Source organism: Choloepus didactylus, chromosome X, assembly GCF_015220235.1.
Source record: "Choloepus didactylus isolate mChoDid1 chromosome X, mChoDid1.pri, whole genome shotgun sequence".
Taxonomy (NCBI): Eukaryota; Metazoa; Chordata; class Mammalia; order Pilosa; family Megalonychidae; genus Choloepus; species Choloepus didactylus.
In genome coordinates this window covers 39,717,215-39,743,617 of record NC_051334.1, presented here as the reverse complement: position 1 = coordinate 39,743,617, position 26,403 = coordinate 39,717,215, and the positions used below count along the sequence as shown (strand labels likewise).

The 26,403-nt window shown below is 54.1% G+C and overlaps 1 protein-coding gene across 2 annotated transcripts in view; it reads left to right on the top strand.

Moving 5' to 3' along the window:
* The window catches only part of BCOR (BCL6 corepressor), a 112,824-nt gene that overhangs the window by 23,279 nt on the left and 63,142 nt on the right, over nt 1-26,403 (top strand). The window contains exon 1 of one of the 2 annotated variants that reach the window (XM_037821126.1): nt 6,426-6,540. The exons of the other annotated variant lie outside the window; for it this stretch is intronic. The gene's annotated coding sequence lies outside the window, so the exon portion shown is untranslated. Of the gene's footprint in view, nt 1-6,425; nt 6,541-26,403 lie in introns of those variants that run through there. 2 annotated transcript variants of the gene reach the window in all.

Genomic DNA, 26,403 nt, shown 5'->3' with positions numbered 1-26,403 from the left:
CCTAATGCTTCCCTTGTTTTCCGGAACAAAGCAGACATTCAGTGGGGAGGGGGCAGGCGCGGACTCCCTCCCCTCCCGGCAGCACCCCGCACCCCTGCAGGTTCAGAACGTTCGCTCCGAGGCCCGGGTGGCCTGGGGGGCGGGGTAGGGGCCCTCCTTCCCCAGATCCGGCCCCAAAGCCTCGCCCCCCACCCCCACCCCTCCCTTTGGTTCTCGGCCTCTGCCGGGAGCCGGAGGGAAGGCGACACGGTGTTTGGGTGAGGTTCCCGGCGCAGGCGGGGAGGGCGCGCACGCGGGTGTTTACAGTGGGCCTGCGCTGCTGGAAGCTCACCCGCCGCGCCTGGCAGCGTGGGGCACCCGCGGGCTGCCAGCTCGGAGGAGGCGTGCAGCAGCCAGTCCTTCAGGCACTTGGCCCCTCGCCTTCTCCTCCAAGCCCCCAGAACCACCCCCCTCCCCAACAATGGCCTGGATCGGGTGGTCTATCAAAAGGACTGGGAAGAGGTGGCGGGGTGGGGGTGGTGAAGAACTCCCAAGGGGCCTTCAGGGCCGTGGTGGCCGTGCCTCGATTCTGAGCATACAGCCCGCCCCCTCCCAGGGGTAAGTTCTCAGGCCGTGGGAGCGCAGCACTCCACTCTTGCGACTCCCAGGTGCTTCTGCTTTCGGACAGCGCCCCGCAGCCCCACCTGCCGGGTGGCCTCCCCTCTCCCTCTCGGTCCCCCCTCCCGTGTGTGTGTAGGGGGCGATGGCCCGCGGCACGAGCTGTGTCCAAGCGCACCGAGCCTCCTCGCCAGCCTAGCGCTGCCTTAGCTCCCGCTCCAGCTCTTCCCCTCTCCCGGGCCAGTGGCCGGCCCCCGGCGCCTCCAGCGCGGCCTGAAACTTGATCCCGTGTCGGAAGGACAGTGTGTGAACACCAGGCGCGCTCCGAGAACCCGCGGGAGGGGCCGGGCGAGGGCCGCCCGGGCTGCTCCGAGGCCCCGCGCCCCCGCCCGCCTGCTCGCCCCGGGCACGATCGGCGGGGCCGCCGCCTCGCTCTCTGCCTTCCCAGTTGGCTCAGCTAATTGGAGCCGCCGTCGCCACCGCGGCGGCCTCTTGTTGAATTTTCTAGATCGCGACCGTTCAGTCGTGGCTGCTTGCAGCTCCCTCCCCCTACTACAACTGTTATCTCGGCCGGCAACTTGGTGGTGGTGGGGACCGTCCCTCCGCTGACCCCGGCCTCAGGCTCCCGCGTTCACCCCAGCAGTTCTGGGGTGGGGGGGTGGGGGGTGCTGCGGGGCGTCGGAGGGGAGAGAGAGTCTTATCCGAGCTGTGAGGCTTCGCGCCAGAATCCCAGGCCGGTTGTACCGGGGGCGCGAATACGGTCCCGGGGATCCTCGCAGCCGAAAGCCATCGCCCTCGCTCCTCTGCGCCGGGAGGGACTCCCAGAGCAACTCCACTAGAACTTTGGAGCTTCAGTTCATTCCAGGGAAACATGACAGAAAGGAGGGATGGTGGGAGGCGGGAAAATGCTTCCTCCCTCCTGCGCCCCTCCCCCCCCAGTCCCTCTCTGTATTTGGGACCTGTGTGGAGATGCCTCACCGAGGCAGATCTCTTCCTCGACCTTGGGTTTAGCCCGGGCGGAAGCCCTGCTAGGCTACTTTCCCTGTTGGTTTGAGGTGCCAAGTGGGTCCAGGGAGCAAACATGCTCACCTCAGCCAGTCCTGGAGGTGCACCTCCTTCAGGATGGATCAGCTCAAGGCTTCTGCCCCTTGGGCCTTGCCCACCAACCTCTCACCCCCCACCCCAAGCTGGGCTTCCTCCAGTGGCCTGTCCTCTCATACCCTAGTCAAACGTGGTGGCTTGGTGCAAACTGAGTCTGCATGCTTGATAGGAGACCAAGGTGAGAAGCAGAGAACACCTCAGGGTGTTGGACTCAAGAAGACATTGTTGATGAAGCTAGAGTGGTTGCCCTGTATCCAACATCTGCCTCAGGACATGTTTTCCTTCCAGTAGAACTTTCGCTAGTGGGTTTCAGGAGCCTCAGGGCCCGATGTAAAAGTAGCTGCACCCCAGCCCGAAACCCATAAAGACACACATGCAACACCCCAGGCAAACTCCTGGGTGGCTGGGCCAGCAAGGGGATCTGTAACAGCCTGGGAACATTTTCTTCTGATGGTTCTGAGAAGGGCAACTGGTTCCCTGGCTTTAATTGTTCTCTGACAACTGTTTGGGAACAAAGAGCCGAGGCTTCGTCGCACTGACTGCTATTTTCCAACACCTCTTTCCCTCCTTCAACCTGAATCACCACTTTGGAGCTTTTCTGAGGGGTCCTCTCAGTCTCTGTGTATAACCACAAGATTTCCAGGTCAAATACATGTTGATTTTAAGATATGGTAAAAAGAAAAAAAGTTATAAAATTCATAACAGAACTCGGTGTCTCAGATGGCAATTCAGTTGGTCAAGTTCACCTAGTTCTTTGGCTCTGAAATCCGCCAAGCCCTTCCAATCAGATAACCGAAGTGTGTTTTCCACTGTCAGTTTCTCTTCCCTTTCTGTAGTGGAAAAAAAAAAAAAAAAAAGATGAAGAAGAAAGAATTGTCTGAAAGATGTTAATTTCCTTCACCCCTACCCTAGGAGTCTGTGAGAACCTTGTTTCAGTTTAGGGTAAAGTGAATTTCTGTTTTTACGAAGAAGAGAGTAATTTGTGTTCCTCTCCAGGCCTTAAACGATAATTATGCGTCCCGGGAGCTCGCTCTTCTTTGGCTTTTGAACAGACAATCTGAATTCTGGTTCTGGAGCTGGAGGGCTTCGCTGCACCAGCCTCCTTTTCTTTCCCTTCCCTCTGTCACCACTCAGCCGTCACCGGGCCCTTGGGCGGGTCACAAGGCTGGAGGATGAGGGTTTCTGTCCCGAGGGCTGGAGGTACCGCAGAAGACCCTGTGGCTCAGAGCTGGTATCCGGCACGCGCATTTCTTTTACTTTGCAAAAATATTCGGAGCCATTGGAATTGCGGTTCCATCTCCCTGGAAGCTTATGCCAAGAGCTCCCTATGGGGCCTCTGGTGATGGATGTCCCATGAGGCCCGGGGAAGGAGCCACGGTGGGAGAATTGAGTGCCTGCCTGCAGGACTTAGACCCCAACCAAACCAAAGTGCAAACAACAAATCACCTAAATCACCTCCATCCACTGGGTAGCCAGCTTTGGAATAAACTCTACTCTTCACCCCCCTACCACTCACCACCCACCCTCACCCCCTCCACCCCACTAAGTAAAAGCCTGGGGACATACCATACCATTACTTTGGCTTCCCTTTCGCTCCATTCAGGAATGGTGCCGATAAGCACATCAGGGAGCTCAGACGCTTCCACTACCCCTCACTTCCCCTGGCGCTGGGCTCAGCTTGGCTGAACTTGCCACTCCTGTCTTTTTAGAGTTGCTGGTTGCCTTCCCGAAGCAAGATCGCACTGTGCCGCCTCCCCAGGGGTCCCCAGCTATTGATTTTTAATATTCGTATTCAATATTGTGTATTAAATATTGAATCCATGCACGAAAGGATGTGATGCAAATCACCAGCTGTGCCTGAGACTTTAATAGTTGTTTTATTGCCCGGAAACCACAGTTGGACGCAAGGCAGCCTGCAGCCAAGGCTGGGGGAGGTGGGCGGGGATGACAGGCAGAGCGGAGGGCTGAGTGGAGGAACAGAGCAGGACCTCTGGGAGAGCCACTCTGGAGGCAGAGCCAGGCACTAAGGGCTCGGCCCGGGGCCTGGTGGGTTGGGGGGCCCAGGTCCCAGGCTGCTGGGTTGCTGTGGAAAAAGCAGGGGCCAGTGTGTGAGAGCCGGGCAGAGGAAGCGGTGTGGACTTTCCTTCCTGTACTTTCCCAACTGGACGTTCATTCCTGTCCGGCAGCGCCCCCCCCCCCCCATATTTACTCAGAGAGGGACACACACAGAGCCACTGAACAGGAAAGTGGACTTCAGAGCAGAAAACCCCAGGCCTCAAGGCCTCCTTCACCACTCAGCTCTGTGACCTTGTCCCTCCTCTCTTAACCACCACTCTTAAGCACCTCTCTGGGCCCCCTTTCCCTCCTCTGCAAATGGGGGTAGTGCTCTCTGCCCTCCCTCTCTCACAGCCCGGTGGCGAGGCTGGCACAAATGAGATAATATTCAGGGAAAAGGCTTTTGTAAACTGTCAGGCCCTAAGTCGGCAGGCTGAGGGATAAGTGTTGGCTTTCCCTTTATACTCCTCCTCTCCTGCAGGCAGTGTCTCCCGGCTGGCTTCCTCTCTCTCTCCCTCTCTCTCTGACGTGGTCGCCCTCCTCCATGAAGGCCCTCTCCCCCTCTCCCTCCACCTGTTCTCCCAGGCTCCCAGCTCTGCAGTGACTGCGCTCGTGCCAGGCAGTCAGGTTTCGAGGACGCCCAGCAGGGAGACAGGAAGGGCGAAAAAGACTCTGTGTGTGTGTGTGTGTGTGTGTGTGTGTGTGTGTGTGTGTGTGTGTGAGAGAGAGAGAGAGAGAGAGAGAGAGAGAGAGTGCGCGCGCGCGCGGTTGGGGTGGGTGCATCGAGTGTGCGCAAAGCCAACAGCCGCGGGAAAGTGTTCGCCTTCATCCGAGGGAGGAGAGGAGCGCTCCGCGGCCGCTGCCGAGGGCTGCGGGGGCCCGCAGGAGCCGAGAATTGGAGGCGGGTGGCGGTGGGGGCGGGTGGAGCCGGGAGGCCGCCAGGCCCAGTGTGCGGGCGGTGGCGGGGGCAGTCGCGGAGAACGCGAGCTTGGTGGTTTGTTCCCGCATTACACTGTTCTTCGTTGCGGGAAATCCACCCTTGATTCCTGATTGCTGGAAGGTCAGGGCGTGGGCTGTGCCGAAAGGGTCTTGTGATCCGGAAGCCCAGATGGAAAGTCGGTGGAGGGTGGCGGCCGGGTCCTCCTGCTCAGCCAAGTCAAGATAAACAGTTGCCCGAGTCCCCCAGCGCAGAGACCCGAGCTCTCCGAGGGCCATGCTGGAGAAAGTGCCGAGCTCCTCCAACTCACCAACCTTGTCCGGGACTCAGGGAGGGGCAGGGATCAGAGGGGTCCAGCTCAGTAAAGATCACCTCGGGGGCCCGGCCAACTGCTGGGAGGGCCCTAGGCTTGCCAGAGATCAGCCCTGGCAACAGGCCCCGCCGGGACTCCGCAGCCGCGTCCCTGGGCGCACGAAGGGGGTTTGCCAGGCAGGGCCTGGTTGCGCACGCCTCGGCGTCGGGGCTCGGGCGGCTGCTGCTGCCGCCTGCGTTTCCGGGTCTGCGGCTGAGCCTCCCGGGCTCTCTCCTCCCACTTTATCTCGCTGCCAGTTTCTCGCCTGTCCTCGCCAGTTTCCTGGGTCGGCCGGTCGCGCTCTGCCTCTCCAAGTGCAGTCTCGGCTTTTAACGCAGGCTCACTGTTTGCACACGTGTGTGGCCGCCTTCCCGCAATCCGTGCTCAGCTCGACCACTTTCCGTGGGTGACTTGGCACTGCCTCGGGGTCGTTGCGTGTTCCCGCCCCAGGCAAGGCCGCACCCCCTGCCCGGCTCCCGCTGATGCCTCCGGGGGCTCGGCAAACCCCGGGACAGAAACATCCCCGCGGTTCTGGTTTAGATTCCCCAAAGCACACCCAAGAGGGCTCGGGGTCTCCCTCACTGCCTTCCCCGCTGCTCCTAGCACCAGGCCGCAGCTGGAGGGGACCTTTTTTTATGAGACCTACTTTGCAGAGTCGAGGGGCAACACTTCTGCGGCGGGCCTCGAGGTCTTGTGGTTCTCTAAGAACCCCCAAGACTGTAAACTGCCGAGAAGGAGAATTTGGGCGCACGGTTCTGCCTCTGATCCTCAAATTGGCGGGCCATGCGGGCCCCGGGTGGGGGTGCCCGCTGTGTGTGTGTGCGTGCCGATCGCAGGGACTCGCGGTGGATTAGCCGCCACAAAGTTGGGCGGGAGGGGGTTTCCGGGGCAGGTGAAGGCCCCTTCCCGAGCCCCACCCCCACCCCGGGCCCGCACACGGCCGGCTTTTGAGGCGGAAACATGGCCCAACTCCTTGAAAGTAAACTTGCCGCGAGGGGAGCGAGGGCGGGAGGGGGCGGACGAGGGTGTCTGCGTCGGGGAGGCCGGGAAGGCTTGTGTCAAGTTTCAACCCATAATGACACTTAGTGGCGGGGTGCCAAGGCCCTGGGAACGGCGACGGGGAGAGGGGCGGCTGGAGGTGTGTGTACGTGTTTGTGTGTGTGTGTGTGTGGGGGGGTTCGGTGCAAGAGTGATCGCGCCGCGGGGCCGGCCTCGTGAACCCAGAGGTGCGAGGTTCCCGCTCCGGTCCGGGAAGCGGGGTTGGTGGGGGGCGGGGGCGGGGAGGGGACGCTCCGAGAGCCCTCTGAGCCGAGCGGAGCGCAGGCATCTTCCGCAATCCATTCATGCACTGAAACGCGTGCAGAGCTGCTGATCGCTGCCATTGTTACTCGCGGGCGGTGTGGGAGCCGAGCCTCCACTCTGGCGAGAGATAAATGGCCTCTGACAGCCCCTCCTCGCCAAGAGAGCTCCTCGGATTTCACCGCACGGCGGCTCTCAGGTCTGTGCCTCGCTCGCTTCCCGGTGAGAACCTTTAAATCAACCTCCCGGCCCTCCCTCCTCTCGGACGCTGCCCCCCCGCCCGCCCGGGCCCGGGTTGGGCCCCGGGCGCGCCGCGCGCAGCCTCCGGCCCCCGCCCCGGCTAGAGGCGGGGGGCGGGGGGAGCAAGGTGGGGGCTCCGAGAGGACCCGGGGCCCGCTGGGGCAGGCGGCTGGAGCCCCCCGCTCCGGCTCCGCGCCTCCTCGGGAGTGGAGCCCGCGCCCCGCCTCCGCGCCCACAAGATGGATCAGGCTACCGTGCGGAGAGCGGGCTGTAAATATTTAAAAAGTCTCTCGCGCGCCGGCGGTAATGGCTTTCGCAGTCGGAATGTGTGCTAGGGGAGGAGAGGAAGGGCGACGTGTGCACTGTGTTGAGGGGAAGGCGAGTCGTTCTTTTGCTTACAACCGCCCCCCCCCCCAACCCGCTCAGGTCCAGGGTGGGCTGCGGGTTCCGGCTTCGCGATTTCCCGCCCTCGGCGTCTCCGCAGCGGCGTCCCACGATAGCATCGGGAATGCCAGTCCATAGGGAACTTGAGCATAGCAGAGCGAGGGAGGCCAGCACGAGGTGATCCCGGGGCCCTGGACCCTGTGTGTGCCTTTGCTCCCCTCCCCATGTCCCTCTTAAGCCTTGATCCCTCCCAAAGGGGAGACTCCCCCCCCACACCCCCAATCTGAATCGGGAAAGTAGCTTTGTGGATGCTGGGACCGAAGCACGCGAGGAGGCAGCGCGGAGAGAGGGAGGTGGGTGGGAGGTGCGTCGCGCCCAGGCTCAGAGGGGGTCACACGTGGACTGGAGGGGGTCCTTTGCTTCTCTGGCGAGTGTGGGCCTGGGATCTTTAAGGCCCAGCCCGGCCGGATGGAGGCGGTGGGGGAGGGGCACCCAGCCTGCTCGTCTGGGAGAGGCTTAATGGGCCCACCACAGGGTGTGTGCCGGGCGAGGTTGTCGCCTTTGCCAGCGGCCCCTCCCCAGCGGGGCGGGGGCGCCAAGTTGCCCCAGGGCTTGGGCGGGTGTGCGCGGAGGGTTCGAGGGACGCGGGCCCAGGCTGGGGCTCGCCCCCGCCCTCTCGGGGACCCACCGGAGTGCGGGTGCTGGCGACGTGGCGGGGCGCGCGGGGGCTGCTCTCGGCGCTGGAGCGCGTGGAGCTCCCGACTCCTGGCAGCTCCGCGCTCTCCGCTTCCAGGGGCTTGTGTTGCGCCCTTCTCGCTTGTTTGTCTCGTGTGAGCCTCGTAAACCGCCCTGATTTATTACCCAGACTAAATGCTTAATTTGTGAATATGAAACAGATTAAAAGGGGCGGGGGGGGAGGGGGCTTGAGGTCGGCATATTTTAGCAATCAGACCAAAGCAGCCCGGCAGATGTTTCAAATTTGTCGACATTTTCAGGCTCATGTGGAAAGCCAGCCAGAGTGGTCAAGGGTCTTTTCTCCTTCCTTCAACCTGAGAACTTGGCAATGATCAAAAGGAGGTGATTAGTCACTACAGAGAAATACACCAGCAGGCAAGGAGTTAACAGAGGCTGAGCCCTTCACCTCCCCGACCGGGGAGTGAGAGCTGGTCACAAAGGCGAGAGGAGTCCTGGCTTAAAAAGGCCCAAGTCTTAGAAACCAACTTTGAAGAAAAAAGTAGAGGGTCTATTAAAAGTTAATTCAGTAAATAAACGTCACTGGCGATAAAACAAACACGAAAGATGGAAACTCCAACTTAAAATAGCCAAAAGATAATAAAAAGAAACAGCTTTGATGTGGCCTAAACATGTGCTTGTGCCTTTCGGCAGGTCCCCGCAGGGATCCACCTAGTTCTGGCCTTTCTGGGAGCATCCTGTCCCTTTGAAAAGACCTCGCGTGTACAGGCAATGTTTGTTGGCATTTGTCGTTTGGGGGTAACTCCACACATCAAAGGCCAAGCACAGTGTTCTTTTCAGCTCCCTGATTCCAACGGCCCAGCGAAGCAGATACAATTTCTATAAATTGACCTTCTCCTCTGGGTTTTGATTGATCATCACCATATGAGATTATTGAAAGTCTAATGTCTTATTTCACTTTCTCCGAGGGGCGAGTGTGTGTGTGTGTGGGGGGGCAGTTTATTGGAAGTCAGGCCACGTGAAGACTCCAGTGTTGGGCGATCGTAATTTCCATTTGCCTGGATTTCTCAGCCTGCTGAAACTCCCGAGTATCTTCTGTGGGTTGCTCGTACCACCTTCCGCCCTCCGCTCTCCAGGTCTCAGCTTTCCACCGCTGTTAACAGGCACGGTCCAGATGGAACCCTCTAGAGCCTTCGTAGTTGGATGGAGAAAATGGCTGTTGACTACAAATAAGGAAACAAAGATTTATTTTTTTTAAACATATTTAGTATAACTCAAGGATCCTCTCTTCGGCCTTTGTTTCCCACCCCAAACTTTTTTGGTTCCCTTTTGCCTCGACACCATCTTTCATTTTATTAAAGTTGATTATGGTTTCTCTGTCTTGTCCTCAGCCAGACAAAGGCTTAGGGAAAGTCAAAGAACGTGTTAATTATATGTTTCTTGTAAACTGACTTTTCATTTCCCCCTAACACATTTAGTTGGCTTGGTGTTTAGTTTAACACTCAATTGCTGCAAATATGCCGCTTAAAAATGCTGTCTTTATTAAAACAAGTAAATGAATTCAAAGACCTTTCTAATTTCAACTTGCGTGGGCTAGAAACAGAAGAGAAAACCGAGCAAGAACGAGGGAAAGGCGGCAGGGAGAGGAGAGAAAGGAGACCAGGAATCACGCAGACACACACACACACACACACACACACACACACACACACACACGCAGCATTCCTTCTGTCATCCCTCCCCCAGCCATGTTAAACTGGTCCATACAATTGTCCCCGGCTGCGCCCTGCAGCTCGCCAGCCCGCCTGGATTTTCCATCACTTGGCGCCTAAGGCGATCATTAGCTGAGAATGGACAACCTCCTCTACCTGCTGGCAGCCCATCACTTACCAGCCGGGGGAGGCTGGCTGCAGGCTCCGGCGTCCCGGCAGGGCCCCATTTGCTCAGGCTCAATCGGAGAGGGGGTCCTCGGTTCCTGCCCCTGGGTGTATGGGTGCCTAATTAAACTCTATCCAGGGCAATGTGCACTAAATATACAGAGGCTGAGAGGAAGCTAGGGGGGAAGGCAGTCATTACCTAGACAGCGAAAGTGAATCTTCCCAGAGAGAGAAAAGAGAGAGAGAGAGGAGGGAGGAAGGGACCCCCCTCCCCCCATGTCTGATTGCACTTTCTGTTTACCCTCAGCAGATCCTAGGCGTGGTACATTATCACTCCTGCTGAAATCAAGGAGAAGTGGAAATCAGGGGGAGAAAATCCGTTGCCCAGGCGTTTTGGAACAGGGCCCCGTGTCCCCGCCAGGTGGGAGGGGGGTCTGCCACACTTCCAAATGGACAGTGCTGGCTGCAGAAAGAAGACTCGGGTGCCCCCGTGGCATTGGAATTCTCGCTCGTGAGCCATGGCCCCGTCGTGCACAGGAGACGGAGCTGTAGAAATGGCCGTGGGGACAGAAAGAAACAGACGCGTCTGGAGCCCAAGGATCAGGTGTGTGTCGGGAAGCTAAACAAGAGTGCAGCGGAGCTGGGCAGGGGGCGGGGAGGGGGGAACAACTCAGCTCCTGGCTCTGCCAGTGAGCAGATTGGGGGGGCGGGGTAGGCCAGAGGCCACTAAGACCTAGTCCCAGGCAGGATGGAAATGGCCCAGCCTTGGGGTAAAGGGACAGCCTGCAAACAGGAGTGTACGCCAATCCCTTAGAAGGTCTGCCAGGGCTTTTATGGAACGCTCCGCCCGCCTCCCCCATTCCACCCAGCTCAGAAAACCGGTTCAGAGTGGCGGAAACACTAGCTCAAGGCCACACGTTAGTGGCAAAAGGGAGTCCAGAACCCAGAGCTCTCCGTTTGAGGAAGCAGGGTCCACTTCTTGATTTCAGCAGGAGTGTTAATGTACCATGCCCAGGATTTGCTGAGGGTAAACAGAAAGCAACATTCCTGAGAGATCCAGGGTGCTCAAGATCACTTCAGTGGCCCAGTCTTTTAGTCGTTTAGCAAACGTTTATATTGAGCACTCACAGTGTTCAAAGCATGTGGAGGCTGCAGCAGTGTGAGCCCTCAAAGAACTCTCAAAGAACTGAACAGAGAAGACTGGTGAGATACACCATACACCAAAGACCGTAAAGGGCAGCGGGCAAGGGGGCTAGTAAAGGGGGGGAAGGAACACAACCACTCTCCAGGGTCCCACTTTTTAAATGCAGTGAGGCCGGGGGGGGGGGGGGCATAGCGAGGGACCCCTCTACATAAAGCAGATGTGAGCTGGTTCTCCCAGGGGTGGGGATGGGAGAGAGGCCACCTGGGCCCAAGCCCTTCACTTCACCTTCCCTGGAGGGCCTGACTTTGTTTCCCAAGGCAAGCTGGGAAAATTCTAATGCAAATTGAGGAGGCAACTTTTCAAGCTGGAGCCCTCACTGCAGTTCTCTCTTTTACCCTGGACACATTTAAGAGTGTAGCTTACTCCCCAAAGCTCCTGGACAAATGGAGGCTCTCTAGGGGAGCTGGTGAGGGAATACCGCCTCCCTTAACAAAACAAACCCGAGAATCTCCAAGGTTTAGCCCTGGAAGCAGAGCTGCTCGGCAGAGAAGAAGGGGGGCTGGCTTAGTGCCTTCCCCCCACCACCACTCTACCCCCCCCATTCCACCTGCCCCTTGGGGTGCTCTCAGTGTGATCACAGGTGCCCTCCCTCGAGCCATCTGGCCTGGGCCTAGCCTCTGCTCTTGGTTTCCCTAAGCAGAAGGTGAAACACGCTAGAACCTTCAAAGCGCATTCCTAAACACTAAGGGAGAACTGTGGGGAAGTGAAAACAAAGGCAGCGAGGAGCGTTGGAGCGGTTCAGCTTACAGAGTCTGTGGGCCAACAGGGCTGGCCCAAGTTCAGTCAGACTTCCTGGCTCAGGGCCAGCCAGAGCTGGCAGCGTGCCCTCTCCAGCCCACCACTCAGGCCCCTGTCGCCCCCCAGACCTGGGCACACCCCCTCACCAAGCCCGAGCTCTGGGAAGCCCAGCTGCCCGACAGCAGCCCTCTCAGACCTCCCCCCCCCCCGCCCCCGTCCCTGTTTAGGTCTCCAGTTCTGGAATCCCCTAACCCAGAACTTCCCAAGAGTGATCGGGTTGCCAGTGCGCCGGGATGGGGATCCCCTCAGCCCCTCAGGGTGGCCTGGTGGGCCTCGGGGTGGTCCAAGTCCCCTGCCAGCTAGCTTCGGGCCTCGGACCCTTGTGCGCCATAAAAAATACTGCCATGTTCTACATGCATCATGGCCAGGAAACACTGCTGACTTGTGATGTGTGACATCCATGCCCCAAGAGTTACCCTCACACACAAATGGGGAGAGTGTGGGGCCACGTGGTCCTCCATAGAAGGCCGACCACTCATTCAACAAGCATTCAAGAGCCTCTCTCATCTGCTGGGTGCTGTGCTTATGGTTGGCGGATGCTCAGAGCCTTCCTTCGAGTATCCCAAGGGCCTGCCTTAGTATCCCAAGGGAGATGAGCCCCACTGGGCCAGAAACCTCACTGTGCTCATGCTAAAACTGGGAGAAAGAGCAGCCCTTGGATTTACTCCTCAGGCATCTATTTTTACGCCAAAGGGCAGATCGTTATGTTTCTGCCCACTTCCCCCTTACAGCTGGATAGCCGAAGGTTCCCCCAAACTCTGAGCAGCCGACTTGCTGAATAGGAACTGGGGAGCTGGGGGTTCTTTCTTTCCCGAGGCTCCCCCAACATGGTGTCACATTAACAGCAGACGTTCTGGGCAATACCTGAACATAGCACAAAAGTCTATGGGTATAAAAGGGAGTGTGGGGAAAAGTATGTCTCCCCCACCCCATTCCTCAATTGCCCAGTTTCTTGCTTACCCTTCTCAAGTTAGCCCATTCAGTTAAAAAAAAAAAAAAGAAAGAAAAAGAAATCCTTTATTTTGAAAAATTTCAACTGCCTCCCCCCCAAAAAAGTTGAAAGAACAGTACAGTAAACATCCATATACGAAGGCAGATTTTCAAAAGCAGTATATTTATTCAACACGCCTACCCTTGGAAAGAATCCAAAACCCCTTCAAAGATCTGAATTAATTTAACTTTATCTTCCAGGGTTACTTAGGAATACTTTGCCCTCGGAGATACGTGTCTTGCTTGTTCATTGCCCCAGCCTCAGCCTCCAGCCCGCTATCAGCACCTCTTGCCTAGTGGGGGCATTTAATAAAGCTTGTGGGATTCAATAGTCCAGACTACACAGGTGTTTGCATGGTGGGGCCAGACTACCTGGGTTCAAAACCCGGCTTGGCCACTTTACCAAGGCTGTGTGCAACCTTAAGCGGTTTCTCTCTGTGCCTCACTCTTCCCATCTGTAAAATGGAGAGTAATAATACAGCTGATTTCATAACATTGCGAGATTAAATTAGTTGATGGACACACAACTCTTGAGCTAGTGCCTGCCCTAAAGAAAGTGCTGAAGAGGTGTTGGTGAGACTTGATACTTAAACACACTTGGTATCAAGTCTGCTTTGGAGATTTCCTCATCATCAGTCATTTGGCCCTGAGTTCATGGCTTCCGAGTTTTCACTGGTAACCGGGAGAGAGGCCTGAGGAAACCAGGAACGTGGCTTCATAATTGTTCCTTGCCTAACTGGGAGAATTGCCGTCACTCAGCTCTGCCTCCAAGCTGAGGCAGAACGGCGTGTTGGCAACGAGGGCTTCCTGTGGACCGTTTCCACAGTCGTGGAGAGTTTCTAGCCGTGCTTATTAAAAAGACATTTGGAGGGAAAGTCTTTTTTTTTTTTTTCTTCCTTCCCATTTTCTAGCCTGGCTAGTAGCTGCCCTGCTGATAGAACCACCTTAGAAGAATGAACTGGCATTTGCTTTAGAGACAGACCCAGGAGAGACATGTTATTCTCCCTCAGGGAGCTCGGACTCAAATGCCCTGCTTCGGGTCTAGTCGAGGGTCAGACAGAGCAAGTGGATGCATCCCAGGAGCCCTCACTGTCTGGCAAGCCAAAGAGGGGCTTGTGGACCCCCAGACAAAGTTGTCCAAGATGCTCTTCTATTGGGGAGTGTTGAAGATGGGTACCTTAGAGAGCTGGAGGCAAGAGAGGACTGGGGAAAGATAAAGGAATGAGTTTAAAGGTATACTTTGCTCTATGCTATAAAATACTGTGCCTAATGTTAGGCTCTAATGGCTGTAATATCCGACCTTGGCATTGTGGTGTTTCTGCTGTATAATTTAATTAACGTGTGATGCCAGCACAATGCCAGAGAGTCAAACGTTCTGACAGCTCTTGGAAGCCACGTAAGTCCCTTTGAAGTTCCCCCCCAGTGAACTGACATCCGGAGAAACCTCCTAAGGTTGAGGACAACCCCTGATACAGTGTACAGAAATTTTGCGGTGTTGCCAATACATCAGATGGTGCCGGCCGAGCCACCTGCTGCCTTTTCACAGTTCTGGAGGCCCGCTGTGGTTCCAACCACCTGGAGTGGCTCCTTGGGGGAAGAATCCCTCATCCCTCATCAGGAATGACACTCAGAGGTCTCCTGTTCTCAGATTTTTTCCCCCACAAATGTCTTCTTCCTCAACGTTGCCTGTCACCAAGCTGTTGAGCTGCACACTGGAACGTAATTAGAGAAGAATGAATGTATGAATGTATAAGCATTCTACTATTTCAGGCTGTAATAAACACCCTAAGAAGAGCAAGGGGATAGAAGAGGGATGGGCTGTCCTTTCAGATGGTAGATTGTGCTTTCTGAATCTTGGATCGACAGAATAATTTGCTCGGGTGGTGTGTCAGTCAGCTACTGCCACAATTAATGCTGTATAACAAAACACCCCTGAAATGAGTAGCCTACATTGATAAGCATTTATGTCTCACTTACGTGGCAGTGGGTCAGCTATGGTTAGCTGATCTCAGCTGGGCTCAGCCAGGCTCGGCTCTAAGTGTGGGCTGGGTCCGGATCTGCTCCATGTGTTTTCCATTGTCCGGGGATGAGTGGGCTACCTAGAACACGCTCTTCTCGTGGCGGTGACCAAGGACAAGAGGGTAGAGTGGAAACACAATGACGCGTAAAGTCCTAGGCTGAGAGCTGGCACACTGTTACTTTGCCCACACTCCGTTGGTCAAAAGAAGTTCTGTGGCCTGACATTGGTGGGGTGGGGAAGTACACTCCACCTCCAGTGGGATGGATCGTAAAGTCATGTGACACAGGGTGTGGATACAGGACCGAGTGAAGAATTGAGAACAGTAATTCAATCTGAAACAGATGGTTCAAACCAAAACTATGTATCTCTAACTATGACATTTATATACACAAAGACATCTATCAAACGATACAACCGCCTTCCTGGCAATCTTCTGTTTTAGATTAAATTTAAATAAATCCAGGCAATAATCACATATTAGCATCCCTGAGGTGAGTTATTACGGGATCAGAGTCTTCTGGGTCATTGCGGCCAACCTCAGAAAACCTGGGAAGACAGGCTGCAGGCCATTCCAATGGTGAGAGGAGATAGAGACCTTTCTTTTTCTTGCTTGGGCTTCTCCAGGCTATAAGGTCTAGGCAGGGCAAGAGAGGAGACCCCAGACTCAGCAAGTTGCCTTGCTGCATCTTGGAATGGCACAAGTTTGGAGTAGGACCCAGGAGGTGTCAGCACCGGGCCTTGCTGTATTGCCAACTAGAACCTTAACTGGCCTCATCAGCTGTTTAAGGACACGGCTTCATCTGCTATGTAAGGACTTCGGACTCTGTGATCACTAGGTCGAAGATTCCAGCTCTTCCTTGTAGCCTCTTTCCCCCCAGTCCTGCCCCACCTTCCCCCTGCTATCCTTGAATAATGTGGGAAGGATCCCTGAGTGCCTCTCCAGAAAGTGATGATTTTTGCTCCTGGCCCTCCCTTCATGGAATTCTTCCAGGGTGCTGTAGTCAGCCAAATACTGGAACTCAGCCTTTCCCTTTAGGAAGGGAAGCTCGCTTTCCAATTGATTCCGATGGTTAATGGAGTCTAATTGCCATTACCCAAAGCAATTCCAATCAAAGGAATCCACCGTATAAAAATGCAAGGTGGCAGCGTCAAGGGTTCATCTTGTGAGCAGAAAGAATGAGACGCCGGGGGCAGGGAAGTTTAATGGTAGGGCCTGGCAGAGGTCTAGACCATCTTGGATTTGGGGAGAATTGTGGCTCCCTTCTCCAAAGGTGTGTGAGGTGATCCATCTCCTGTAACTCATCCTGAGCCAGAACTGGAAGGGGGACCAGCAGGATGTAACGCGCCTTTCAGACCAGTTGGATTATAGAGTGGGTTGGGTGTTCCAGAAATTGCCACTTGGTCTCTGATTTCACTGGCAACTTTGCTGGATTTTAACTGTGTCCCCCTTGAACTTATCAGCTTTTGAATCTCCCACGACTTGCTTTGTTTCTTTGTCACCCTCAGTGTAAATTTCTTGGCAACTCTGTCCCAGAAGCCCTTCTGTGCTCGAAGCCCTCATTTAGACTCCACTGGAGGATGACGATGACTTATTTTTTATTGACACAAAAGAACTGCACAGAAAAGTGCACATATCATTAGTGTACAACTCCATAAACACACCCACAGAGCCAGTACTACCCAGATCAGGAAACAAAATACCACCAGCACTGCGAGACATCAACTTGTACCTCCTTCTAGCTACTATCCTCCCAGAGGTAACCACTAACCTAACTTCTAAATAGCACTGACTAGTTTTATCCAATTCAGTACTTTATAGAAATGGAATCTTACAGTATGGACCAATTTTGTGTCTGGCTTGTTTTGTTCAACATTGTGCTTGTGGGTAGCGTAGTCTGGTCATTCTTTTTTGCACTGTATTTATTTACTATTCTCTTGATGGGCATTTGGGCAGTTTACGAATAGCACTGTTGTGCTGCATATTTGTGTACCTGCCTTTTGGTGACCAAATGAACACATTTTTGTTGGGTGCATGTATACTCAGGAATCGAAACTGCTGGGCCATAGGTTATGCCCGTGTCTGGCTTTAATGGAGACTGCCGAAAAGTTTTCCAAAGTGGCTGTACCAATTTACGCTCCCACCAGCCATATGTGAGTACTCTCCTTGTCGGCACTTGGAATTTTTGCCCTTTTCCTTTTAGCCATTTTGGTGGACCCTATTAGACTGTCAGCTCTTGAAGGGCAAATACAAAGTATTTTTCTCCCTTTAAAAATCTCCCAGGGTCTGCTGTAAACCCGTTATGGGAATATGTTAGCCAATGCCCTAAGAAATAAATGCCCGTGGTTTTCTTTTAATTTTCAGCAAAATCTGGAATTTGGTTCTTGATCTTTAGTGTTTAGTGACAGTAGTTTTTGGAAACTGAGAAAATGGAAATTTGGATCAAGCTTTAAGGCCTCTCCTCCCCGCCCCCAGTTCCATATCTGGTCCCACTCTATCCCTCTTCTGTTGTTTCCAGAACTGCCACCACATCACACCCTGATGCCCAGCTCCAGGGACCCGTTTAGTTCTCATTCTCCCAGTTCCCTTTGTGCTTATTGTCACAACCACCAGATTTATCATCTGGTGCTCTGTGAGGACTTCCTGTCTTATCTCCTCAGCTCAGTTGTAAGTTCTTAGAGGGCGGGGACACTAGGAGCCTAGCACGGTATTAACAGGAGTTACCCAAGAAAGCCCCAAGAAAGACGGAGTGATCGAATGAACCGCCATTAAGTTCTCTTCATTGTGTGGGGATGGAAAGGACTTCTCAGAAGTGAGGGTCAAGAGAGCTTTGATTTAATCAGTTGAGCCTATATCATGAGGGATGTATTCTGAAGGTGGACAGGAGCAAAGCTTGCCAGTCATCTCTAATGGTCTAAAACAGCCTGGCTGAGCAGTGGGTCCCACTCGCTGGCTCACAGACTAACCGCCTCAGTGTCCCCTGCGGTGCTGGTTTGGAATGCAGATTCTTGGCCCCATGCCTGAAAATTCTGACTCAGTAGGCTTGGGGTGGAGCCTGGAAATCTCTATCTTTAACACTCCCCACAGCTGACTCGGGCTGACGCACAGCTAGGTTTGGAAACCAGTTGAATCTGAAAAGAATGTTCTCTTCTAGGAAGTGAGAAAACGCCAGGGGGTGTGGTGAGAAGGGGCTGTGACATAATGAATTTGAGTCCCAGCTCCACCACTCACCAGATATGTGACCATGGGCAAGTTACTCAGGAGCCTCTGAGCCTCAGTTTCCTCTCCTGTGATCCGTTTTAGTGACTCTCGCCGTGCGTCACATTATCGCGAAACTTTGCTGCTTAAAGCAGCTGCTTTATTTCTGTGGGTCAGGAATTCCAGGAAGGACTCAGCTGGAGGGTTCCCACTGGGGTCCGATATCAGCCAGGGCATCCAAAATGGTGCACCCGCGTGCTTAACAGTTGATGCTGGCTGTTGGCTAGGGGCTCAGCTGGGCTGTGGGCGGGATCCCCAGCATCGCAGTCGGACTTCTCACTTCTCCCCAAGTGAGTGTCCCCAGAGAGCCAGGAGGAAGCTGCAAGGCCTGGCGTGACCCAGCCACAGACGTCTCACAGTGCCACTTCTGTTGCGTTCAAGGCAGTGACGAGCTCACCCGGATTCCTAGGAATGGGGGTCAAGACCCCACTCTGGGGTGGCGGGTGGGGGAAGAGCATTGAATAACTAACTTGCAGACCTGTTTAAAAGCGCCCACCATCTCTCATGCAGTTGCTGTGAAGATTCAGTGCGCGTATCTCTTTGAAGTGTTGCACAAATGCGAGTCGTCCCCCTTCTCCCTTGAGTTTGAGGCCCGGGAGCTCGTGGTGCCAGCTCCCCGAGCTCCCAGGGGAAGGGGTAGGGGATGCACTGCCTTCCAGGGCTGCATTCCGGGTGCCTCAGGGCGAGGAGACATTAAGAAGGAGGCCGAGTTCCAGTTGGTGCCAAAGTGGAAAGGCAGGAGAGGCGAGGGAGAAGCCGTGGCGCGTTGGCTACAATTTGCTGTCATTTGGGGAGAGGGCGGATCAGAGTTCCCTTCCGAGCAAGGGGCCGGCTTTACCCCTCCAGCTCACACCACACCCTTATTCCCAAAGAATGTGCTTGGTTGGGCCCGGGTTTGGCTCGCAGAGGAAGCCGGTCTCTCTGATCCTCCTGCTTTTCCTTCTGGGGGCCCCTTCCCGGTCACCACCTCACATTCAGCAACTGCATTGTTCAGAGCAGGAGGGGGTGAGGCTCACAGCTGCCCAGGGATGCAAGAGTTCAGCTGCCAGAGCACGCACAGTTGTGCTCTTTCTAGGAGGCTCAGAAATGGCCCACACCTGTCCTTGACATCTGGCCGCGGAGAGCGAGGGGGGTGAACCCACCCCGCCCATCCAGGTGAGTGATGCAGGTGGGAGGGAGGCTGAGAGAGGACGCCTGGCTGGAGCAAATGGGCTAGGCCGTACCGCAGGCTGCCCATCCTCTCGCCTCTCCGGGCCTCAGTTTCCTCATCTGGGAAATAGTACGAACAAGGGGCCCACTTCCCAGCGAGGCCGTGAGGAGGAAGCAAGGGGGTCCAGGTAAGTACTTAGCAGGGGTCCCACACAGTCTGAGCGGGAGGGAAGGGCCATTGAGGAGTGGTAGGAGAAGGACTGGGTCATACAGAAGGAGAAGGGGGCCAGAATGCCCTTTCTCCCTGTGCCACCCACCTTAAGCTCCTTATCCTTGGGGGAGAGGAAAGACCATCAGTTTAGGAGTCTAGGCTCACTAGCTTTGTGACCTCAGGAGAGCTGCTTAAATTCGCTGAGTCTTGGTTTCATCATCTACAAAATTGGGAAATAATTGTGGCTAGTGACTTGTTTTGACCATACTTCCATGAGGATTCATTAAGGGTGTGTATTAACTATGCACCTCATGCTTGGTATAGGTGCTTAATAAACGGTGGCCATTTTCATGGTGATCATAAGGCCGTGCACCCCAAAGGTGAATGGTTAATAGACATCTGGGGGATTTGGCTTGCATAGGAGGCCTCCTTGACAGGGCTGCTTGTTAGAGGGCAGAGAGAGAAATGGAGGCTCTCCTTTCTCATCCTTGATGATTCGGGAAGGGAGGTCCCTGTCTCTTTACCTCCTGAGAGTTACCTCTGTGCTCTGTGCCCCAGAATTGCAAACAGCAAGCACAGACCCAGGGAGGGGAAGAAACAGTTCTAGGTAAAGTTTTATCCCATTTCACTGGGGGCTTTCCCTAATATTCACTAAAAACCTACTCTCTTCTCAAACTTTTGGATGGTACTCTTTCTACGGTATGTTTACATGAGATGTATTGGTCTGCTACTGCTGTGTGACAAACAATCCTACAATGTCGTGGCTTAAAACAATGATGATTTCCTATTTCTCACCATTGTGGGAGTTGGCTGGGCCATTCCTCTGCTAGTCATCCCTGGGCTCACTCAGTGCAGCCGCGTTCAGCTAGAGGGCCAGCTGGGTTGGCAGGTCCAAGGTGGCCTCATGCACAGGCTGGCTGGGGGTGCCAGCTGTCAGCTTGGGTGACTCTCCCTGTGGTGGCCTCTCCTCCCCTGGTACACGAGACTGGCTTCCTCACATGGCCGTCTCAGAACAGCCCAAGGCAGCGAAGCAGAAAGCTGCACGGTCTCTTCAGGCCTAGCTTTCAGAAGTCACCCGGGCCCATTTCTGCCGAATTTCATTGGTCAAAGCAAGTCCCAGGGCCAGCCTAGATTCTAGAGGGGAGGAAATAGACTCCACCCCCTTGGTGGGAGGAACTGCACAGAATTGGGGGCCACATTTAATGTGCTATATGAGACACTATAGTAAATGCTCACACATGCTACCTGCTGTCATTACTATTTGGGCTATTTTCGTACTTGCCAGTTATGAGGCTACAGAGAAAAACTTCCACCCCAGGCCCTAAACCCTCCATTCCCAGTCTCTCCATTGCACTCCTTCACCTCTCTTCCCATGGGCTGGACGGGCCGTGAGTGAACTGTGCGGGCAGCCTCCCAGAATAGTGTAAGGCATGCAGGTCACACTTGTCCCCCGTGGCTTCCCCCCAGCCCCCCATCTCCATCTTCCCTCTGACCTGATGCTTTCCCCAAGGTCGCAAGGTGTCTGCAGCGTCTTCCCCAGGGGCAGTGTCCCTGCAAAGCATGGCTTACTCATTCCAATAGCACCTGATTTAAACATGGGGGATGTTTAATAAGTGTTCATAGACTAGAATTGATTTGAGAATCTTTGTGGTCCCCTTATGCCCCTAGCTCAACCACCGCCCCTCCCCCCCAAGTCTTCAACTCCCACAGTTACAGAGAGCCCAGTGAGGATTCTGAAGGCTTCTCCTAGCTCAGTTTCTCTGAGGCCTGTTCGTCCACCCAGAGACCCTTGTCCCTCCCCCAGAATCCATTTCCACACCCGATTTTCCTCACTTCGGAGGCACCCTCCAAAATGCAGCATTTTGACATTGAACCTGACTTTTACCTGCCGTTGGACTGGTGGAACAGTGGCATGGGAGAGAGGAAGCATTTCTGCTCTCTGTTCTTTCCCTCCCTGAACCCTCCTCCTCTCACACACACACCAGGAAGTGCTCCCCCACTTTGGCCTGTATCTCCTCTCAAGCTTTGCTTCTCCACTTCCGGAGACAGATAAATGAAGGGAACACACAGCTGCAGATACAGCCGCCCCAAGAGACCCGAGAGGGTGTGGAAGGGGCAAAAAGGAAAAAGAAATGGCATAGAAGCAAAGAAGTTGGAAGAGGTGCCCTGGCCACATTGCCTGCTGTTCTGATGGGCACCCAGTGCAGCTTAGGGAAGCCACATTGATGGGAGGGGAGAGAAAAGGTGGCAATGCCAACACCCACCATCAGAGCTTCAGTTCTTCGGGGCAGTCTAACTTGAGTTCCATCTTGGGACACCATTAGGAACGGATGGTGGATATGCAGATACTTCCATCCCCCCAAAATGTGTCTAACTGACTATATACACAGCCCCCTCCCATGATGCTCTGTCGGAGGGTCCCCAGACCCTTTCCTATCCGCCATCCCCGTCCCCCACCACTGCCCACACAGCTTGGTGGCCGGCCAAATAAACGATATCTCCTTGAAAGTGGGAGAGGCCGATTCATCCCGAAGGGCAGTTTACCCAGGGATTTAAGGAAAGGGCCAGAATGGGGAGTTCTAATCCCGACAGCCCTCTTTTAAGTCACTGCTTAAAAGTGGATGTCTTTATGGAGGAATGTAGACCTGGCATCGTGGGACGGAGAACATCTTCTTGACCAAAAGGGGGATGTGAAAGGAAATGAAATAAGCTTCAGTGGCAGAGAGATTCCAAAAGGAGCCGAGAGGTCACTCTGGTGGGCACTCTTATGCACACTTTAGACAACCCTTTTTAAGTTCTAAAGAATTGGGGTAGCTGGTGGTGGATACCTGAAACTATCAAACTACAACCCAGAACCCATGAATCTCGAAGACAATTGTATAAAAATGTAGCTTATGAGGGGTGACAATGGGATTGGGAAAGCCATAAGGACCACACTCCCCTTTGTCTAGTTTATGGATGGATGAGTAGAAAAATAGGGGAAGGAAACAAACAGACAAAGGTACCCAGTGTTCTTTTTTACTTCAATTGCTCTTTTTCACTCTAATTATTATTCTTGTTATTTTTGTGTGTGTGCTAATGAAGGTGTCAGGGATTGATTTGGGTGATGAATGTACCACTATGTAATGGTACTGTAAACAATTGAAAGTACGATTTGTTTTGTATGACTGCGTGGTATGTGAATATATCTCAATAAAATGAAGATTTAAAAAAAAAAAGTGGATGTCTTTAAACCTCTATAAAGGAAGGTCAGCAAGTATCAGAGACTTCCAGGCCCCAGAGTTGCCTCAGGGTTTGGGAATGAGGTCAGACGGGAAGACCGCTGTCGTGCTGGGGCCCAAAGCTCCTACCATGCCAAGCAGTTCTGCTAAACCAGAACATGTTTTCAAAACAGTCTGGCCGGTCCGTCAGGCCTGGGGCGGCAGAGGGTAGTAACAGGCTAACTGTGACATTGGGCTTTGTCCCAAAACTTGGGCCTTTGCAACAAGCACACTCCGTGCCTTGGAGTTGTCTGCCTGGAACTAGAAAATCTCTCTGCCCTAGTGGTGAGGGAGCTAAGCCCTGGTGACAGGAGAGTTTAAGTCCTGGGGACAGGCAGTCTAAAGCTGCTAAGAATATCCAGCCGCAGTTCTGACCACAAGCCAGAGTTAACGCCCTTCGCCACAGCTTCCGTGGCCCTTGGGGCTTGGGGGGAAAAAGCCCGCTGGGCAGCCAGCCCTCATGGAGCCCCTCCACTGAGAGTGTATAGAGTTAAGGAAAGAATTAAATAAAGTAACACTGAAAAAAGCCACTTGATCCTGTCCTCAAGGAATGTATGATCTGAGGAGGGAAGACATGGACCCACGACAAGGTACTTCCTGTGTGTTAACAGATAAAAGCAAGGACAGCCATACAGGAGGGGCCAGGGGCCAGGCTGGGAGATAGTAAATGCCAACAAGTGACACCACCCTGGCTTCTTACAGCCAGATCGGGTGGATGTGGTGGCCTTGCAGCTGGTGGCCTCACAGCCGGTGGCCTCACATGGCCTCGTTTGAGATCCTCCTGATCTGTGCGCTCATCTGTAGATCGAGGAGTTTGGATCACCACTTCCTAAACGATTTTGGCCTCTCAGACCCTCTGGGACTCTGATGCTGTCCAACCCCCCACCCCCACCCCGTCCCCGTAAAAATGGACACATGCACAGAGGCCACCATTTCAAGGGGTGGCCAGAGCCCAGGCAGACCATCCAAGTGAAGGTTCTGAGGTTCTGGGTTAGGGGACAGCATGTTCTTGGATGGCTGGAGAGCACCGAGAAGAGTTCACAGAGAAGGTGGTTATTTTAGTTGGTCTGAGCCAACTATCACAAATACCACCCAATGGGTTGGCTTAAAGAATGGGAATTTATGGGCTCACGATTTCAGGGACCAGAAGTCTAAATCAAGGGGTTGGCAAGGCTGAGCTCTCTCCCCGGGTCCGTAGCGTTTTGGTGCTGGTTGCCGGCAGTCCTTGGGGGTTTCATGGCTTTCCCATCACATGGAGATGTCCTCTCCTTTCTGACCTCTGTGACTCCTGGGTCTTGTCCATAAGGCCAGATTAAGGCCCACTCTCATTCAGTTGGGCCATGCCTTAGCTAAAAATGACATCTTCACGATGTCCTGTTTACACCTTCATTCAGTGCAAGCAATGAGCATCGACTACATGCAAACGACAATGGATGCAGCCACAAAGCAAACAATAAGGAATCTCCCATCTGGTGGGACTGATGATGTTCCAGCTAGAGAGACAGCCCATTCTGCTCCAGCCACACAGGCCTGCCTTCTCTTCCTCAAAGACCCCAATGGCTCCTTCTCTTACTTTACCCTCTAGCCACCCAGGCTGTCTCCTGCCACAGGACCTTAGCACTGGCTCTGCCCCTGCCTGCGACAGTCTGCCCCCAGAAATCCTCCTTCAGGGCCTGTGTAATTGCTGTTCCATCTGCCTGGGACTCACCCTACCCCCCACTTCCCACTCCATGTTCATATAGCTGGCTCCTTCCCAGCTGCCCTTCCCTCCTGCCACCCCCAGTCACGCTGCCCGGTTTTTATCTTCTTCGCGGCAGGTATCATCCACGGAAGTTATCATCTCTGTTTGTTTTCTGTTTGTGATCTGTCTCCCATAGGATAGGGGACCTTGTCCGTCCTGTTCTCCTGGCACAGAGTAAACACCCAGTAAACATGTGATGGACCAAATGAGCTAATTATAGACTTAATGATAGGTTGCAGTGCACTGACGAGGCCTGTGATGAAAGGGACGGACGGGCAGGGTGCCTTGGAATCCTTCCTGGTTGTTCCTTACACACAGCGGGCCCTCTCCTGCCACAGGGCCTTTGCACTGGCCCAGCCTCCGCCTACAACGGCCTGCCCCCAGAAATCCACTTGGTTCACTCCCTCGCCTCCAAGTCTTTGTTCACATCTCACCTTCTCAATGATGCATCCACTGACCACCCTTCTGAATCCTGCAAACTTCTCCCCCACACCCTGCCCTTCCGATGCCCCTTACCTGCTCCTGCTTTTCTTTCCTGGGCCCCGTATTGCCTTCAACCATATGAGGAAATTTTATAATGTGTTCCTGATATTGTTTATTGGCCGTCACTGGCTGGAATGTCAGCGCTTCAAGGGCAGGCATCGGTTTGGTTCGCCAGGGTGTGCCCCATGCCTGGAAGAGTGCCTGGCACCCAGTGGGCGTTCAGTATTTGTAGGTGAGGTTGTTGCTGTTGACTGCTTTGTGGAAATGGGCTGCGGAGGAGCAGGAGTGGATGAGGGGGCCAATTAGGAAGGCATTGCCGTGGGACAGGCGAGTGTGTCGACAAGTGGGGCTCTGGCGGCCGAGGGAAAGGAGGATTTGGCGGTGGACTAGGTTGGGGAGGTGAGGGGTTTGGAGAGGTCAAGGGTGACTCCCAGGTGGATGGTGGGGACCAGGGAGCAGCTGCAAGTTTGGGGGAGGGAGGGAGAAGGCAGGGGTGTTTCTGGAGGGGAAGATGCAAGGGCAAAGGTGGGGGAAGGCTGAGCATATCTTTCTGGTGTGTCTCTCTAAACAACTTGGCTAATTTGTGGAGCACAGAGCTAAATTCATTTTTCAAATTTGCTTCCTCACTGTCTGCCCCCCACCCCCACAGCCACAGTCTACCCAAGGTGTCCACCGGATCCTGCAGTGACTTCTCCTGCCCCGGAGCACACATGCATTTTAAAGCCTTATTCTCCCCCAGTCTGTCTGTGTATCATTAAATTTATTGTGTATTTTTAATTTTAACGTTTTATTGAAATACAGTGCACATGGAGAAAATCACATACATTTTACATGTATGGCTTGATGAGGTTTTACAAACTGAGCACGCCCAGGTAACCGGTGTCCAGATCAAGATGTAGAATATTCCAAGCCCCCCCCGCCCGGAAGTCCCCACTTTGCCCTTCCCAGACCGTCCCTCCCTCCAATGGTAACCCCCAGCCTGACCTCTAACACGTTAGATTGGCTTTTCCCACTTTAAAACTTGCTATAAATGGCATTGTGCTGTGCGCATTCTTTTGAGTCTGGAGTCTTTTGCTTAACTTCGAATTGGTGGGCCACCTCGGTGTCAGGGCGGCTGCTTGCCTTTTGAAAATCACCGTCTTCAAAGCAGTCTCCCACTTGAGGCAAGCGATCAGGGATGAGCCCCCGGAGCCTCCTCTGACCTGTGGAATACTTTGAGAAAAACTTTTAGAAACCTTGTATATAGGCAGTAGAGAATCAATGGAGGCTGAATGGGGGAAGAGGACAAAATCGGTGTTTTAAGCAAATGATAAACTAGGCATTTTGTGAGGTACTGCAAGGGATTAAAAAAAAAGCCAAAGAGGGAATAAAAGGAAGGCTGACTGGATCGGGTAAGGCCAGGGTATAAGAGCGTCTTGAACTCCAAGAAGGGGCAAGAACGTACGTAGCTCATCCTGGGGGGTGGGGGTGGAGAGACAGAGAGAGATGTTTGGAGGGGCTTGACTCCTGCTTCCCAAATTAATTCCTCGCTGCTCTCCTCCCCCCACTCTCTTGAAAGTGTTTCTTCAGCTAAAGATTAGGAGGGGTGCCCCTGCCTTGGGGGAAGAGATGACTCAAGTTCCGTTGTCTCAGCGGTTTGGGGAGATTTATCTGTGTGTGAGAGAGAAAGAGAAAGAGAGAGAGAGATTGCACACACACATGCGCGAGCTTCCTTGGAACCCATTTCTCTGCAGTTCCCAGGGGGCCTCGTGCTAGC